The sequence below is a fragment of the Cherax quadricarinatus genome, chromosome 75, assembly GCF_038502225.1.
Source record: "Cherax quadricarinatus isolate ZL_2023a chromosome 75, ASM3850222v1, whole genome shotgun sequence".
Lineage (NCBI taxonomy): Eukaryota > Metazoa > Arthropoda > Malacostraca > Decapoda > Parastacidae > Cherax > Cherax quadricarinatus.
Window position 1 is genome coordinate 3,907,659 of NC_091366.1, and position 19,554 is coordinate 3,927,212.

Consider the following 19,554-nt stretch of genomic DNA (forward strand, 5'->3'; position numbering starts at 1 on the left):
AACGCATAACACATACATTTACCATGGATTCAAACCCCACCCATTCTGTGATCTGTTAGGCTTTACACACTAAGCAATGTCAACCTGAGCTAGTAGACGTCAATAGGACTATAACCTCATAAAATGGTTCAATAAGGGTTAAGTAGCTACTATTACTCAGGGATTACCATCTCTGACTATTAGGTTTCAATCCTATCTTCCACACGGGGGTCATTAATGCAGTACGTCACCTGTGCACCACAAGTCAAGGACACTTTAATACACAAAATGCGATTAAAAACATCAATGTGTATACCTGGAGGTTACCTGGAGGTTATTCCGGGGATCAACGCCCCCGCGGCCCGGTGTATATACACTGAAATGTACATCTCTTGGTGTATATACACCGAGATGTATACTTCGGTGCATATACACATTATGCCTTTCGGTGTATGCACAGAGATGCAATACAATCGGAGAGAGAATCTTAACAGTGCAAGACAAGGGACGGGGGGATCTTTCACACGTCTCCGTGCGTCATCAGGAGCTATGTAATGTTTCAAGAGTAGCAACAGATGGAATGAGAGGAAGGTTTCTCAAAGGTAGCGTGGTAATGGCAACCAGTTCCTCTCAGAAGGAACTGGCTGGCTACTCTTTTAACATTGCATAGCTCCTGACGACGCACGGAGACGTGTGAAAGATCTTGAGCTGAAGATTTGATTACCCCCCTTCCGTGGCTTGTCTTCCATACACCGAGAAGTGTGTCTGAGTATATATACAGTGTATCAGGGTGTGTACACCGTGTCAGGGTGTATACACCGTGTATATGAGACAGGTAAAGGTGGTATGTTATGGTGGGTTGAGGCTGCCTGAGCAGCTGATGTCGCCCACGTCATGGATGCTGCTCTCCCACGTGGAGCATCACACCATTACGTAATTCCTCTCTGCCTACTTCACAGCTGCCATATCTATTTCGTACTCAACATACACGGCTGACATCACTAGTGCATACTAAATATATGATGGTATCCACAGAAATTTGAATGGGTATGAATTACAACCGTTTCGCAACTCATCGTGCGTCTGGCGCTGGCAACAACCACCACGACCAAAGACAAGTTTGGGGGGGTCAGTATGAGCCCAGACTTCGAAGGGGAGGGATATGTCGGTGCCGAGTGCTCTTGTCACTATTGTAAATAGACAATGTCACTAGGACTTGCCATTATCAATATGTAACACAAGGTAGGATGTCGCTAGTGCTCCCCGGGTGATGGTTAACCAGAGTGACTATAATCAAGGGGTTTGGGAATGGGATTGAACGTAAGTTTGAATCAGGACTGATGATGCCAGTAGTGTGAAGTGGGCAACCAGTCGTTGCCATCCCTGACCACATATTTTACACCTCTCTACTGTAATTTACATAGCAAGTCAGTGCCAGTGGATTACCTCAATGCTGTCTCCTAAAGCCGGCTGATACATAAGGTAAGATGCTCTTTAAATGTAAGCTTATTGTATAAGCTTAGGTCAGATTGGTCTACAAGCTTCGTTGAATGACCACTATGGTCTCTCCATTGTATGTCTCAGAACCTGTTTATAATGATGGAGTCACCTTCCAGCTTACTCAAGACTCACCCACTTGTAGTGTGGTGAAGCTGGACGTCTTCTAGCTTGGTAATGTTTGGTGAAGGTGGACGTCTTCCAGCTTGGTAATGTGTGGTGAAGCTGGACGTCTTCCAGCTTGGTAATGTGTGGTGAGGTGGACGTCTTCCAGCTTGGTAATGTGTGGTGAAGCTGGACGTCTTCCAGCTTGGTAATGTGTGGTGAGGTGGACGTCTTCCAGCTTGGTAATGTGGTGAAGCTGCACATCTTCCAGCTTGGTAATGTGTGGTGAAGCTCCACATCTTCCAGCTTGGTAATGTGTGGTGAAGCTGCACATCTTCCAGCTTGGTAATGTGTGGTGAAGGTGCACATCTTCCAGCTTGGTAATGTGTGGTGAAGCTGGACGTCTTCCAGCTTGGTAATGTGTGGTGAAGCTGGACGTCTAACAGCTTGGTAATGTGTGGTGAAGCTGGACGTCTTCCAGCTTGGTAATGTGTGGTGAAGCTGGACGTCTAACAGCTTGGTAATGTGTGGTGAAGCTGGACGTCTAACAGCTTGGTAATGTGTGGTGAAGCTGGACGTCTAACAGCTTGGTAATGTGTGGTGAAGCTGGACGTCTTCCAGCTTGGTAATGTGTGGTGAAGCTGCACGTCTTCCAGCTTGGTAATGTGTGGTGAAGCTGCACATCTTCCAGCTTGGTAATGTGTGGTGAAGCTGCACATCTTCCAGCTTGGTAATGTGTGGTGAAGGTGCACATCTTCCAGCTTGGTAATGTGGTGAAGGTGCACATCTTCCAGCTTGGTAATGTGTGGTGAAGGTGCACATCTTCCAGCTTGGTAATGTGTGGTGAAGGTGCACATCTTCCAGCTTGGTAATGTGTGGTGAAGGTGCACATCTTCCAGCTTGGTAATGTGTGGTGGAGGTGCACATCTTCCAGCTTGGTAATGTGTGGTGAAGGTGCACATCTTCCAGCTTGGTAATGTGTGGTAGAGGTGCACATCTTCCAGCTTGGTAATGTGTGGTGAAGGTGCACATCTTCCAGCTTGGTAATGTGTGGTGAAGGTGCACATCTTCCAGCTTGGTAATGTGTGGTGAAGGTGCACATCTTCCAGCTTGGTAATGTGTGGTGAAGGTGCACATCTTCCAGCTTGGTAATGTGTGGTGAAGGTGCACATCTTCCAGCTTGGTAATGTGTGGTGAAGGTCCACATCTTCCAGCTTGGTAATGTGTGGTGAAGGTGCACATCTTCCAGCTTGGTAATGTGTGGTGAAGGTGCACATCTTCCAGCTTGGTAATGTGTGGTGAAGGTGCACATCTTCCAGCTTGGTAATGTGTGGTGAAGGTGCACATCTAACAGCTTGGTAATGTGTGGTAGAGGTGCACATCTTCCAGCTTGGTAATGTGTGGTAGAGGTGCACATCTTCCAGCTTGGTAATGTGTGGGAGAGGTGCACATCTTCCAGCTTGGTAATGTGTGGTGAAGGTGCACATCTTCCAGCTTGGTAATGTGTGGTGGAGGTGCACATCTTCCAGCTTGGTAATGTGTGGGGGAGGTGCACATCTTCCAGCTTGTTAATGTGTGGTGAAGGTGCACATCTTCCAGCTTGGTAATGTGTGGTGAAGGTGCACATCTTCCAGCTTGGTAATGTGTGGTGAAGGTGCACATCTTCCAGCTTGGTAATGTGTGGTGGAGGTGCACATCTTCCAGCTTGGTAATGTGTGGTAGAGGTGCACATCTTCCAGCTTGGTAATGTGTGGTGAAGGTGCACATCTTCCAGCTTGGTAATGTGTGGTAGAGGTGCACATCTTCCAGCTTGGTAATGTGTGGTAGAGGTGCACATCTTCCAGCTTGGTAATGTGTGGTGAAGGTGCACATCTTCCAGCTTGGTAATGTGTGGTGAAGGAGCACATCTTCCAGCTTGGTAATGTGTGGTGGAGGTGCACATCTTCCAGCTTGGTAATGTGTGGTGGAGGTGCACATCTTCCAGCTTGGTAATGTGTGGTGGAGGTGCACATCTTCCAGCTTGGTAATGTGTGGTGGAGGTGCGCATCTTCCAGCTTGGTAATGTGTGGTGGAGGTGCACATCTTCCAGCTTGGTAATGTGTGGTGGAGGTGCACATCTTCCAGCTTGGTAATGTGTGGTGAAGGTGCACATCTAACAGCTTGGTAATGTGTGGTAGAGGTGCACATCTTCCAGCTTGGTAATGTGTGGTGAAGGTGCACATCTTCCAGCTTGGTAATGTGTGGTGAAGGTGCACATCTTCCAGCTTGGTAATGTGTGGTAGAGGTGCACATCTTCCAGCTTGGTAATGTGTGGTAGAGGTGCACATCTTCCAGCTTGGTAATGTGTGGTGGAGGTGCACATCTTCCAGCTTGGTAATGTGTGGTGGAGGTGCACATCTTCCAGTTTGGTAATGTGCGGTGGAGGTGCACATCTTCCAGCTTGGTAATGTGCGGTGAAGGTGCACATCTTCCAGCTTGGTAATGTGTGGTGAAGGTGCACATCTTCCAGCTTGGTAATGTGTGGTGAAGGTGCACATCTTCCAGCTTGGTAATGTGTGGTGAAGGTGTACATCTTCCAGCTTGGTAATGTGTGGTGAAGGTGCACATCTTCCAGCTTGGTAATGTGTGGTGAAGGTGCACATTTTCCAGCTTGGTAATGTGTGGTGAAGGTGCACATCTTCCTGCTTGGTAATGTGTGGTAAAGCTGCACATCTTCCAGCTTGGTAATGTGTTGTGAAGGTGCACATCTTCCAGCTTGGTAATGTGTGGTAAAGCTGCACATCTTCCAGCTTGGTAATGTGTGGTAAAGCTGCACATCTTCCAGCTTGGTAATGTGTGGTAAAGCTGCACATCTTCCAGCTTGGTAATAACTTAATAAAGTATCTTAGTTTATCATATAACATATGTCTTACACTGTGGAAGTTCTTGATTTATATTGTCTTGATAAATTAGACACATGTGCAACACTTGGGTATCATTATTGAGGAAACGTTTCGCCACACAGTGACTTCATCAGTCCATACAAAGAAGAATGGCGAAGATCAGGAGTTTGAGGTAATCCGTCCCCTCACCCTGGAGTTGATGTAATCAATCCATCAATCTTGAAAAGACTGATGATAAACAATAAGTGTTGATCATATAACTATGTCGTACACTGTGGTAGTTCTGGATTTATATTTTCTTGTACAATTGTACGTAGTTTTTAGGATTAAACTAGTTTTGAATATAGGCATTATGGATACGTAAGGATGATTGATATATTTGCATATCCCAACAGTGTCATAAAAATCGCCCCATTTTTATTGTGGTTTGTGTTTTAAAAGCTCGTATTGCAAGATTCGCTTAAATGGCGGAGCTCGGGGGTAGTAGCCCAGTGTCGCCTCTTTGATTGCTTAAACAGATGGTAAAGTGATGATCAACTGCAAAAAATTGTTCAGGCTTTCAAGGGTGTGTCAAGGAGTCAGAAGTGCAGTAAACTGAACCTGGTGTTACTGCTTGGCAAGAGTTAGTAAGTGTGAATGTTTAAGGAGCGCCACTTCTTGAAAGTACTGTATCAACTTAACTATCAAAGTGTTGGTAAGTGTAATTGTCCAGACGCTGACAGTGTATCATCATCTAAGTGTTGACAAGCCCAGCCTGGGCTATTGTCCAGTGATTGCTTGGTTAGCCAGTTTGTTGCTGCTAGCGGCCCGTTGGCCCACGTACCCATGGCAGCCTGGTTGATCTGGCATTTGATGGAGATACTTGTTCATAAATATTTAAGTTTTTGATAAAGGTAACACTGCTTGGCGTTATGCAAGTAAGTACAATAACTTCCCAAGGTTACACTGCAACGCTAAATTGTAGTTGGCAAGACCGTCTAGATTATGTTGCGCAGTTCTGGATCCTGTATTACAGACGGCATCGAGACAGAAAAAACACACATGAGGATAAAGATAATCCCTCGTTTAGACAATGCCAGCCTAGCGTATCATAGACAAAGCTATAGTAGGGTACTTGTACGTTAAACTAACAAAACGTGATTATTCAATGAGTGTTTGTATATGCGTGGTACAACCTACCACAGGTAGAAGTTGATGTAGCTTACATTATCGGAAGTGAGGGTTACCTGGATTACTGGGGGAAGGGTGAGACTTGGGAAATTTATCTATTGGGACGCATTACCAGCACTACCAGTACACACTAACTGCACTGCACGAAACACCACAAGCATAGCTCTATTCCTGTAGCAACAAGTATTTATATACACCACTAGTACACATTATAGCGGAGGGACTAGTTTACACATCCACACTGGTATCCCATGGCCACAGCGGCAGGGACAGATGTTGCTAAACACCCCGATGAAAAGTAGGTGCGAGATAAATAGATAAGCATACAAAAAAATTAAGCTGGTCAACACTCCTCGAAAATCTAATGGGAATTACCATCAGGCCCTAAACTCTCAGTAGGAAACTTTTACCAGTTTCTGCAGACTGTTCCATATCAGCTGGGCTGTGCGTCTGCGTGCCGTAAGCGCTTATGTCTGCCTAACCGGGCTTTCATAAAAGGAAACCTGGTGTAAGAAGGAGCTGCGGGGGTGATGATCCTTGGAACCGTCACCAGGTGGTTGTATTTTGTAGCTTCAGTATGTTGTTTGTATTGTGTAGTATCCCTCATATTGTTGTCATGTATGATTGCTCTCTCAGTTCCCTGTATTGTTCGTGTCTCACACAAAACTAGTGTCATCTCATCCTCGTGTTACGGCTGTAATGCGGCGTGTAGGGTACACATACAGCGGACCATCTGTAATAGTGTCCAGTAACCTGTTCGCTTCCCCCTCCCACACACAAACAAAATGAAATATTATTCCAGACTTTGGAACTTCTACCTGGAGGGTATTCCGGGGATCAACGCCCCCTGCTAATGGACCCTTTCTGTGGCGCGTGTGGGGGGAGAAACCTCACTAGGTAATCTATATTGTACTTAGCTGTAACTAGGGATTAAAAATATTTTCATATAATATATACATAGTTACGTGTATACTCTCTTGAGTGGTCATACCAGCGTCCTGCTGCCCAAAGTTCATGCCGTCTGGTTGCTGGCTTGACATACCTGGAGGTTACCTGGAGGTTATTCCGGGGATCAACGCCCCCGCGGCCCGGTCCATGACCAGGCCTCCCGATGGATCAGGGCCTGATCAACTAGGCTGTTACTGCTGGCCGCACGCAGTCCAACGTACGAGCCACAGCCCGGCTGTTAATATATGCAGAAGTTATTACGGTGAATGGGAATTGATAAAAGAGGGGGAATATTACAGCAGGTTCAGTGCAAGAATATTTAATATTTACCTTGTGGGGCAATATTACGAGGTATTAACAGTGCTAGAACAACGAATTACAGTGTGACTAAAACAAAAAAACCTTGTGCGTCACCCACACGGCTGATACAAGCAAATGCCTAGAAATTCAACACGACATAACGTAATAAACTCAGTCGGTCCAGGTATCATAAAAGAGGTGGGTGGATAAGGGCGACTTTTACCATCCAAAGACTTGCAGAGTAATCAAATAACCCGCACATAGAAAAGAGAACTACTACCTTCTACCTCCACTATTACTACTACTACCACTTCCTGCCTATATATACCCCTCCTCTCCTTTTCATTAGTGTGACTTTGTAAATGGTCCAAGTCGGACCGAAACGTCGTCGTAAGCTCCTCTCTTCTATGTGCGGGTTGTGTATCGTTCCAGTCACGGTATTGTGCCTTTTTTTTCTGTCACTTGCACAGTAGCATTCTAACATCTTTGTTGACATAGCGTGAGCCATAGCAAATTGTACACCCCCCCCCCTCGTGTATAAACCGATTTTATCTCAGTACGTCATCCTTCGTTTTGGAACAATGTGGAACAGTACCGTACATCTGTTTTTAAGATTTAAACGGGTACTGACCGTTCTCCAGTTACCGTTACTTCAAGTATCATCGCTGCTACACGGTTGCCAATTATCATATAAACCTACACTGCAAATATATAATTTAAATCGTATATGAAAGACGCCGTATGCAATAAATTACTTATATTTTTGTTATATATGCTAGTTAAGTGGCTAATTTAATGTTCAAGTTACTATCTGATTTGTCTTGTCGGTTTTAGATTGGATAAATGATGGTTTAGGCCAACAGGTGGATAAATGATGGTTTAGGCCAACAGGTGGATAAATGATGGTTTAGGCCAACAGGTGGATAAATGATGGTTTAGGCCAACAGGTGGATAAATGATGGTTTAGGCCAACAGGTGGATAAATGATGGTTTAGGCCAACAGGTGGATAAATGATGGTTTAGGCCAACAGGTGGATAAATGATGGTTTAGGCCAACAGGTGGATAAATGATGGTTTAGGCCAACAGGTGGATAAATGATGGTTTAGGCCAACAGGTGGATAAATGATGGTTTAGGCCAACAGGTGGATAAATGATGGTTTAGGCCAACAGGTGGATAAATGATGGTTTAGGCCAACAGATGGATAAATGATGGTTTAGGCCAACAGGTGGATAAATGATGGTTTAGGCCAACAGGTGGATAAATGATGGTTTAGGCCAACAGGTTGTTAGAAGGGCACTATGTCTTGAATTTTTTTTATCTAGTACTGCGCGCGCGCGCGCACACACACACACACACACACACACACACACACACACACACACACACACACACACACACACACACACACACACACACACACACACACACACAGCTCAGGGGAATGTCCTACGAAGAAAGGTTGAGGGAAATCGGCCTGACGACACTGGAGGACAGGAGGGTCAGAGGAGACATGATAACGACATACAAAATACTACGTGGAATAGACAAGGTGGACAGAGACAGGATGTTCCAGAGATGGGACACAGAAATAAGGGGTCACAATTGGAAGTTGAAGACTCAGACGAGTTACAGGGATGTTAGGAAGTATTTCTTCAGTCATAGAATAGTCAGGAAGTGGAACAGTCTGGCAAGTGATGTAGTGGAGGCAGGAACCATACATGGCTTTAAGACGAGGTATGATAAGCTCATGGAGCAGGGAGAGAGGACCTAATAGCGATCAGTGAAGAGGCGGGGCCAGGAGCTGAGTCTGGATCCCTGCAACCACAATTGGGCGAGTACACGCCCCCACACACCTCCCCCGCCTTGTAAGGCAATTTTTGGCGAACTCATCGCCCTGAGGTCAGGCTCCGCAGAGTTTAAAAGTGCGGTAACAAGTGAGGTCGTGGGCAGAGAGAGATCAAACTATATACATTTAGGTGGTGATGCAGGGAAGGCACAGTAATGTAACTGAGGCTTCATATTTTTACTGGAAGTAATACCAGTGGTACAGTTGTGTAACCACCAGATGCAACCTCCCAACAGTTCAAGGAACAGCTACTGAAAATTGATTACTGTCTGGAAAGCCTTCCAGCTCCATCCCCAAACATCTTACTGCTTGATGATTTCAACCTAAGGCATGCAAAATGGAAGAATGTAGTGAATAATGTTATAGCTGAAACAATCCCCGGAGGTAGCACAGATGAAAGGTCACACACACATGAGCTACAAAGTCTCTGCGATAAACACACCTTAAGCCAGCAGATAGTGGAGTCAACAAGACTAGAAAACACACTTGACCTTATCTTCACAAATAATGAGGACCTGATAAGAGACATAAGAATATCAAAAACAACTAATTCCGATCACAACCTAATCGAAGTCCAGACGTACATGCATAGGAGTCCTGATCAGCAGAATGCATGTACCTGTGAAGGTGTCTTCACAAAATACAACTTCAACAACAAGAACATCAATTGGGACCAGGTAAACCATGTCCTAAACGAAACATGTTGGGAAGATATCTTAAATGACATGGATCCAAGCCAGTGCCTTGAAAGGATCAATTTCCTGGCAGCTGAAGCATGTTCTAGGCATATTCCCCTAAGAAAGAAGAGGAGCAGGAGTAAACTGGAGAGAGAAAGATGCTCCCTCTACAGAAGACGACGAAGAGTCACTGAGCTCCTCAGGAGTGCTAGAATATCTGATACACGAAAGAAGGCGCTGACCAGGGAAGTGGAAACTATCGAACTTAAGTTTAATGACTCTTACAGGAACCAGGAGAGACAGGAGGAGCTTAAAGCTATTAGTGAAATTGAAAGAAATTCAAAATACTTCTGCTGTATAGCCCTTGTGGCTTAGCGCTTCTTTTTGATTATAATAATCAAAATATTTCTTTTCATGTGCCAAAAACAAGGCAAATACCACATCTAGTATCGGGCCCTTACTCAGACAGGATGGGACTTACTCAGACAGGATGGGACTTACTCAGACAGGATGGGACTTACACAGATGACAACAAGGAAATTAGTGAAATATTGAAATCCCAGTACGACTCTGTGTTTAGTGAACCACTAATCGGTTTGAGGATCGACGACCCAAATGATTTCTTCATGAATGAGCCTCAAAACTCCATAAATGTATGCCAGATTTCCGACATTACCCTAACTCCCATAGATTTCGAAAAAGCCATTGACAACATGCCCATGCACTCAGCCCCGGGCCCAGACTCGTGGAACTCTGTTTTCATTAAGAATTGCAAGAAACCCCTCTCGTGTGCCCTAAGTACACTATGGAGGAGGAGCTTGGACATGGGTGAAATTCCACATCATAAAAATCTTAGAAAGAGTGCTAAGAAGCAGGATTGCAAATCACCTGGATTCCTAAAATCTGCACAATCCAGGGCAACATGGGTTCATGGCAGGTCGCTCCTGCCTCTCACAACTACTGGATCACTATGATATGGCCTTAGATGCACTGGAAGAACATCAGAATGCAGATGTAATATACACAGACTTTGCAAAAGCATTTGACAAATGCGATCATGGCGTAATAGCCCATAAAATACGTGCTAAAGGAATAAGTGGGGAGATGGATTTTCAACTTCCTAACAAATCGAATACAAAGAGTAGTGGTCAACAGAGTTAAATCGGAGGCTGCCATAGTGAAAAGCTCTGTTCCACAAGGCACAGTACTCGCCCCCATCTTATTCCTCATCTTCATATCAGACATAGACAGAGATATACATCACAGCACCGTATCATCCTTTGCGAATGATACTAGGATCTGCATGAGGCTGCCATCTGCTGAGGACGCGGTCAACCTCCAAGAAGATTTAAACAGTTTTCCAATGGGCAACGGTAAACAATATGATGTTCAATGAGGACAAATTCCAACTACTCCGTTATGGAAAACTGGAGGAGATAATAACTAGAACAGAGTATACTACAGACTCTGGCCATACAATAGAGCGGAAAAATAATGTAAGGGACCTAAGAGTAGTAATGTCTGAGGATCTCACTTCAAGGATCACAACAGTGCCACGATCGCACGTGCAAAGAAAATGATAGGATGGATAATGAGAACGTTCAAAACGAGAGATGCCAAGCCAATGATGATCCTTTTCAAATCACTTGTTCTCTCTAGGCTGGAATACTGCTGTACATTAACATCTCCATTCAAAGCAGGTGAAATCGCAGATCTAGAGAGTGTACAGAGATCCTTTACTGCACGTATAAGTTCTGTCAAGCACCTTAACTACTGGGAACGCTTGGAAGCACTTGACTTGTACTCGTTGGAACGCAGAAGGGAGAGATATATCATAATCTACACTTGGAAAATCCTGGAAGGAATGGTCCCAAATATGCACACAGAAATCACTCCCTACGAAAGTAAAAGACTGGGCAGGCGATGCAAAATGCCCCCAATTAAAAGTAGGGGCGCCATTGGTACACTAAGAGAAAACACCATAAGTGTCCGGGGCCCAAGACTGTTCAACAGGGGAATTGCCAATAAACCCCTGACTGCCTTCAAGAGAGAGCTGGACAGATACCTAAAGTCAGTGCTGGATCAGCCGGGCTGTGGCTCGTACGTTGGACTGCGTGCGGCCAGCAGTAACAGCCTAGTTGATCAGGCCCTGATCCATCGGGAGGCCTGGTCATGGACCGGACCGCGGGGGCGTTGATCCCCGGAATAACCTCCAGGTATCCAGGAGGTAATATAATTTGTACAGTCTTTAGTCCCAGATCTTTATAGGTTCTGAAATATTTCTTCCCACTGATTTAGTCTGCATTTTGGTCTTTCGCTTTTATCTGCTTTCATCACTGTCCACTTGTGAGGTTTAATTTCGGGTAATCGTTTTCTTGGCCACGTTCATCTGTTCAAGTGATCCTTTAGCCTCTTGTCTGTCCTGTCTGATTATCTTCCTCGGTAGTTTCACATTGGGTTACGGTGATACCAGACGCCATGGTATTTGTATAGTGTGCATAGCCATCAGTGTGTGTGTGTGTGTGTGTGTTACCATTTTGTCCTAGGCACATGTCAGTTAGACACTTGGCCTGTTGTATATAAGTGTGTGTGTGTGTGTGTGTGTTAGTTACCATTTTGTCCTATGCACGTCGATTAGACACTTGGCCTGTTGTATATAAGAGTGAGTGTGTGTGTGTGTGTGTGTGTGTGTGTTAGTTACCATTTTGTCCTAGGCACATGTCAGTTAGACACTTGGCCTGTTGTATATAAGAGTGTGTGTGTGTGTGTGTGTGTGTGTGTGTGTGTGTGTGTGTGTGTGTGTGTGTGTGTGTGTGTGTGCTCTTTGCTCAGATGATCGCATTATGTTCAAGCCAGAGTACTCAAACATTCTTGGAATTGCTAGAAGAATTGAGATCCTCGGGATATATTTCAGTTTATTCGGCCGGGTGGCTTTATAGGAGAATTTGGGTGCCGGACTCGAGGTAGGTGTGCCGTGGCTTGCTTGGCAACGCTCTCGCCTCAGATACTGAGGGTCTGTGGTTCAGTTCCCGGTTCGGTGGAAACGTTGGGCATGTTTCCTTACACCTACCGTCACTGATAATAAATTAGACACATGTGCAACTCTTGGGTATCTTTATTGAGGAAACGTTTCGCCACACAGTGGCTTCATCAGTCCATACAAAGGAGAATCTTGAAGAACAGGAGGAGAATGAGATAATCAGTCCCTCAACCTTGAGTCGATGTGGTCAGTCCATCAATCTTGATTCAAGATTGATTCAAGATTGATGGACTGACCACATCGACTCAAGGTTGAGGGACTGATTACCTCATTCTCCTCCTGTTCTTCAAGTTTCTCCTATGTATGGACTGATGAAGCCACTGTGTGGCGAAACGTTTCCTCAATAAAGATACCCAAGAGTTGCACATGTGTCTAATTTATCACCTGGAGGGTATTCCGGGGATCAACGCCCCCGCGGCCCGGTCCATGACCAGTCCTCCCGGTGGATCAGGGCCTGTGGCTTTAGCCACTGGACCAGCTAGCGTCAGTAAGATTCATTCAATTAGGTATATTTCTACACCATAGGAAAGTTAGCATAGGCATCACTGTGACCACAAATGCAAGTTTTGAGACTCTCTGATCGCGGGTTCTAACCCCACCCGTGGTATGGTTTCAGGCCAAGATGTTCTGGCGAACCCACCTGTATCTGTATCAAGTTTGTGACTTGAAAAAGCCCACTGTGTGGGCGAAACGTAGTCAATAAAGGATCACATTATACTGCATTTGTGTTTATATTTCCACCTGTATCTGTTTACCCAGGTAGATCTGTTTGTGACGATAAAGACCACTGTGTGGGCGAAACGTTGTCAATAAAGGATCACATTATATTGTATTTATGTATAATTTTTCCATTTGTGGGAGTTAATAACAGATCATGATAGTTAAGATGTGGCAATAATGAAGATTATCGGTGCATATTAATGATCAAATTGCTGAGGTGAACGTAGAAGATGGCAGAGGCGTGAGAGTTAAGTGGGAGGAGCTGTGCAATTTGCATGATAATTCAGCTTGAAGATTGAGACACTTATGCAGCATATGGGAATCTTTATTCAGGAAACGTTTCGCCACACAGTGGCTTCATCAGTCCAATACAAAGAGGAAGGCGTAAGGAGAGGAGGAGAATGAGGTAATCAGTCCCTCAACCTGGAGTCGATGTGTTCAGTCCATCAATCTTGTAGAATGCATTCTACAAGATTGATGGACTGAACACATCGACTCCAGGAGAATAAAGATTCCCATATGCTGCATAAGTGTCTCAATCTTCAACTTGTCGGTTTTTCAAACCATTCGTCACATAGATTGAACATTAAAATGGTATAAAATACCGACAGGTTGTTAGGTAAGACACATATGCAACATATGTGTCTTACCTAACAACATTCATCACATAATTCAGCTTGTTGATAGGACAAGCAAGAAAAGTTAGCCCGTGCCGTTGGAGTGTCAGCAGTAAACCAACGGTCGTGTTGCCGTGGCCTTCCATAGTGTTGAAGGGCCTTTGCTGCTTGGTTTACCCCCGGCTGTGTTTTTCTGTATTTTTTTTTTCCTCTGTCTCCACTTATCCTCTCATCCCTTGTGAGTCCTTACCTGTGAGTTCTAGTTCGTGTTGAAGCCACTACCTACCTACCTGGAGGGTATTCCGGTGATCAACACCCCCGCGGACCGGTCCACGACCAGGCCTCCCAGTGGCTGACTGCTCTAGGAGACGCCACCATCAGTTACTAACACATCTGTAGTAGCGCACAAAGCATACCACGAGCAGGGCTTGAACCCACGGCAAGTGTGTCGTAGCGCACGCCACATAAACTTAAAACCTTAATTTTTAAAGGGGTGGGCCGGTAAGCTCGCGGAAGACCTCGGTCAGATGACCTAAGGCTCCAAGGGCGGGTCATCATCTGACTAAGACCCGCGTCAGGAAGCACTTGTCCTGTTTCCTGAGGAACTTTACCTAAAGTAAAAGGACACAAGTGCAACTAATGTGACATTTTATTGTGGCAACGTTTCGCTCTCCAGGAGCTTTATCAAGGCATTGTAATGGCTTGATAAAGCTCCTGGAGAGCGAAACGTTGCCACAATAAAATGTCACATTAGTTGCACTTGTGTCCTTTTACTTTACATATTGTCGGTAATTCTACCAACTTTATTTCAACTTTACCTAACCTAGCGCACGCCAGTATAAGTTCTTACCCCACCAGCGTCATAGGTCCAACAACACTAAATGGGACATGCGACAAAGACCCCAATGAAAATAAGTCAGTTTTACTTGTTTGGGTTGTCCTTGGTAATTTAAACTATGCATGATAATTATACTTATGTCCTGGGGCACGTTAGGCAAAGCTTTCACCTAACACTTGAGTGTCCGTGGTACAGTTCCCGGCCGGGTGGAAATATTGGGCGTGTTTCCTTACACCTGCTGTCTCCGTTCACCTAGCAAGGAAGTTGGTACCTGGGTGTTAGTCGCTTGGTGTGGGTCGCATCCTGGGGGACAAGCTTGAAGGACCCCAATGAAAGTAAGAGAGTGCCCTAGATAACTCTGACTTTCTTGGGTTATCCTGGGTGGCTAACCCTCCTGGTTAGCCACCCAGGATAATCCGAACAAAATTTGATCTTAATGTCAGGTGGTTTCATAAGGACATAATTTAGCAACACATCAGCAGGCCTACTGACCCATACAATTTGTTCATGATTGTAGCCAAAGTATAAACGTAAGTAACCATTCTACAGAATTCATTACCTTTGTAACTTGTGAGCTCATTACCTTTGTACCTAGTTCAGCTATCAAAACTTTGGGGGCCCAGTCCCTGGACCCATTACGTACCTCTGTAATCTGTAAATACCTTTGTAACTTGTCATGATTGTGACCAGACTTACCTGGAGTTCATTACCTTTGTAAATTGTGAGTTCATTACCTTTGTAAATTGTGAGTTCATTACCTTTGTAAATTGTGAGTTCATTACCTCTGTAACTTGCTCAGCTATCAAAACTTTGGAGTCCAGTCCCTGGACCAATTATGTACCTCTGTAATCTTTTGACACAGGATGGGTATGGGGTGCATAATAAACATATTAAACTAAAAAAAAAAACCATACAACACATGTCCTCCTCAAAACCAGCCATTCCCACCTCCGTATTTCATTAATAAAGTTTACAAGGAGGTTTTGTCAAGGACTGAACCGCGGGGGGCGTTGACCCCTAGAACACCCACTCTCCAGGTATGTTAATGTACTACAGCCTGAGAGGGGTGTATACGACAGCCACCGTACGTGTATATGGCGACCAAGGGGAAAGGGGTTTATGTATGACAGGAAGGGGCGTGGGAAGGACGGGTGGAAATGTAGGGATGGGATCGTGTAAATAGGTGGCCCCTTGTGTCTTACAGGAAACGAAGCCTCACTCGGATTAGGGAGGGGAAGAGTGGGGCTGGAGAGAGAGGGATGGTGTTAGGGAGGAATTTTGAGTATTTAGAGAGGGAGGGAGGAGAGGAGAAACAATGTGAAGAAGGGAGACGGTTATGTGAAGGAAGGAGTGATGAGTGGGCGGGTGTACTGGTCTCTCACTCTTTTATTCTCTCTCTCTCTCTCTCTCTCTCTCTCTCTCTCTCTCTCTCTCTCTCTCTCTCTCTCTCTCTCTCTCTCTCTCTCTCTCTTTTTCTTTTATCTTAAGACTGTGTGGGGAAACTTTTTTTAATGAATCAGACATCCTAGTTGTAAGATTATCATCCTGGTACTGGAAGAGGAAGATTACCATCTTGTTAGTGTTGGAGATGGGCGTCACACCTGGCTACCACGCCCACCACCTGTGGCTCAACAACACATGTATACTGACACTTGCAATAGTCTGGTCAGTCTTGGTTTTTTTATGAATTAGAGATGTCTAACAGCTGGTTATCATTATTTGAAGACGTTTCGCCAGCCATTTTTTTTTTCAAATCAATGTAGGTGTGTACGAAAGCAGTATATGCAGTATGAGGTAAGGAATCCCTCAGTCTTGCCGAACCTTACATACAAGACAGTGGAAGATGAGGTGATCAGCTGGTGTTAAAGTCAATCTCGATTTTTTTTTACTAGACACAAGATACACAGCAATGTACTTCAAGTTTCTTTGTAGATGAATGGTTCAGAGAACCGACATGTTGATAAATTAGACACATGTGCAACTCTTGGGTATCTTTATTGAGGAAACGTTTCGCCACACAGTGGCTTCATCAGTCCATACAAAGGAGAATCTTGAAGAACAGGAGGAGAATGAGGTAATCAGTCCCTCAACTTTGAGTCGATGTGGTCAGTCCATCAATCTTGAATAGAATGATTGATGGACTGACCACATCGACTCAAGGTTGAGGGACTGATTACCTCATTCTCCTCCTGTTCTTCAAGATTCTCCTTTGTATGGACTGATGAAGCCACTGTGTAGCGAAACGTTTCCTCAATAAAGATACCCAGGAGTTGCACATGTGTCTAATTTATCAATGTACAGATGTCTTACCCAGCACTTTAATATCTCCAACAGGGCTGCAGTTTCTTACACAGTCATTTAACTCACGATGTAACTTCAGCAGAAAAGGAATTTGTAAAACATTCGCTTAAAAATAAACCTTGGTGCGGCCCACAGTAGGAGACTTACCACACAAGTCGCTACGGTACTTTTGCTGCAAGGTGGGAAGAACCAAGAGGGGTATACCTTTACCTTTGAAGAGTTTCGAGAGTTTATCTAATCTCTGAGCCCGGCCATGGGTTAGGCTCGACTGGTGCTTGCCTGGTCAACCAGGCTATTGCTGTGCAAGAATGGTATATAATACCGACAAGATGAAAATAAGACACATGTGCAACATCTGGGTATCTTTATTGTAGACGTTTCGCCCTCCAGTGGCTTTATCAATACAAATTCCAGGACATAACTTGAAGACAGTAGAACTATGTACAGAAGATGAGGTAATCAGTCCCTCAACCTAGCAGTAGGTGCGAAGAGCACCGTAGTCGTGGAGATTCTGAAGCAGAAGCAAGGAGCCTGGAGCTTATATAGTAACGTCAGGTGTAGCAGACGAGGGCATATTCACTGGTAGGCGGGATTCCCCAGTGGAAGTAGATCCTTCCCAAAGAGATGGGTTAGTTGTAGTAGTAGTTGTCGTAGTCGTGAAGGTTATGTGCATGTCCTCAGAATTAAGATTCCATGATGTTGCAGTGTCTGACAAGTTGTGTACGAATGGTATATAATACCGACAAGATGAGATTAAGACACATGTGCAACATCTGGGTATCTTTATTGTAGACGTTTCGCCATCCAGTGGCTTTATCAATACAAATTCCAGGACATAACTTGAAGACAGTAGAACTATGTACAGAAGATGAGGTAATCAGTCCCTCAACCTTGGAGTTGGTGCGAAGAGCACCGTAGTCGTGGAGATTCTGAATCAGAATCTGACGTTACTATATAAGCGCCAGGCTCCTTGTTTCTGCTTCAGAATCTCCACGACTATGGTGCTCTTCGCACCTACTGCTAGGTTGAGGGACTGATTACCTCATCTTCTGTACATAGTTCTCCTGTCTTCAAGTTATGTCCTGGAATTTGTATTGATAAAGCCACTGGATGGCGAAACGTCTACAATAAAGATACCCAGATGTTGCACATGTGTCTTATTTTCAGGCTATTGCTGCTGGAGGCCCGCTGCCCCACATATCCATCACAGCTTGGTTGATCTGGCACCTGGTGAAGATACTTGTCCAGTTTCCTCTTGAAGGCTTCTACACTTGTTCCAGCAGTGTTTCTGATATCTTCTGGTAAGATGTTGAATAATCTGGGACCCCGAATGTTGATACAGTGTTCCCTTATTGTTCCCTTATTGTATTTGGGTTATTGAGGCTAGGACTTTGGGTAGTTTCAAATTTAGGTTGGAGTGAGAGGGGTTGGATTTGAGTGGGACTTGCAAATGAGAGGATAGAGTTATCAGAGCTTATTTCTTGGGTAGCATTGAAAATTAGGTTGGGCAAATGTTTTGTTAGTGGGATGGATTGTAAAGGACCTGCCTAGTATGGGCCAACAGGCCTGCTGCAGTGATCCTCCTTTCTTATGTTCTTATATTCTTATACGTATATCTGGATCGAGACAGTGTGTTGTCACCACTAAGCTGCTCTCCCCCTCTGGTTAATCAGATTAAAGTGGGGGAGTGGGAAGGTAGTAATAGCTCCCATACAGAGGGAAAAATAAAAAAACTTGCTTGCTTTTGGTTGTTACTAGAATCATCGCCCAGTCTCAGGCTGGGCTTATGTCTGACGATCTGGTGAACCAGGCTGTTTGTGCACGCCAGCGAAATTTTCATGACTCACTTGCCATTGGTTTTTCCCCCGTCCCGTACCCTGGTTTGAAGTTGTTTTACTGGTCGAGCGTATGCTATAAGCTGGCAGTAGGGTGTGTCCACGGTCACCTCACATTCTGGCGAGAGTTTATCAACACAGCTGGATGTATCAGCACTGTTGTTACCCTACTATGTCTGTGTTATGTAGTGGAAACAAAATCCTAGCTACATTTCCTCGTCATATTCCGTCACATATGATGGATATCTTGCATTAGGTTATGAAATGTGTCAAACTGAGTTGGAAACTGCAGTAGAGCGATGAAGATATCGGAAAGCATTCTTATATGGCTTCAGTAGCTACTGCAGCTTTAAAAGGTTTCCTTCCAGCAGAGCTGGAGTGACTACTACTAAAGAGATTTGAGCGAGTACAAATAGGGTGCGCATCAGTGGTGACGTGTACTTAGCCAGTGGTGACGTGTACTTAGCCAGTGGTGACGTGTACTTAGCTTTGAGTGGTGACGTGTACTTAGCTCTGTGAAGACCTGTTTGTGTGCTCTCTGTGAATCTGAACCAGGATGCCCTCTCTTGAGCAACTTTACCAGCAGCTGAGAGAAGAGCTCAGAGTTGCTAAGATGGAGATACGGCGATTAACGGAGGAGAACAAGAGGATTCGTAGTAATCCTCCTGTTGTGAGTCCCCAGGTTAAGAGGGGAGCTTGGTCAGTGGCCGGGCAACATGGAACCAAGCTGAAGATCAAGAAAACGGTTGGAGAGGCAGAAACAACGAGAAACCAGAAGACTACCGTGGAAACTTCCA

The 19,554-nt window shown here is 44.8% G+C and overlaps 1 protein-coding gene across 5 annotated transcripts in view; it reads left to right on the plus strand.

The window, feature by feature from the left end:
- The first annotated feature begins 1,116 nt into the window (after window positions 1-1,116).
- Window positions 1,117-19,554, plus strand: part of LOC128691902 (uncharacterized) — a 343,852-nt gene continuing 325,414 nt past the window's right edge. For 3 of the 5 annotated variants that reach the window (XM_053780875.2, XM_053780876.2, XM_053780874.2), the window contains exon 1: window positions 1,117-1,461. The gene's annotated coding sequence lies outside the window, so the exon portion shown is untranslated. The remainder of the gene's footprint in view (window positions 1,462-19,554) is intronic. The other 2 variants (XM_053780878.2, XM_053780877.2) reach the window with 1 other exon arrangement.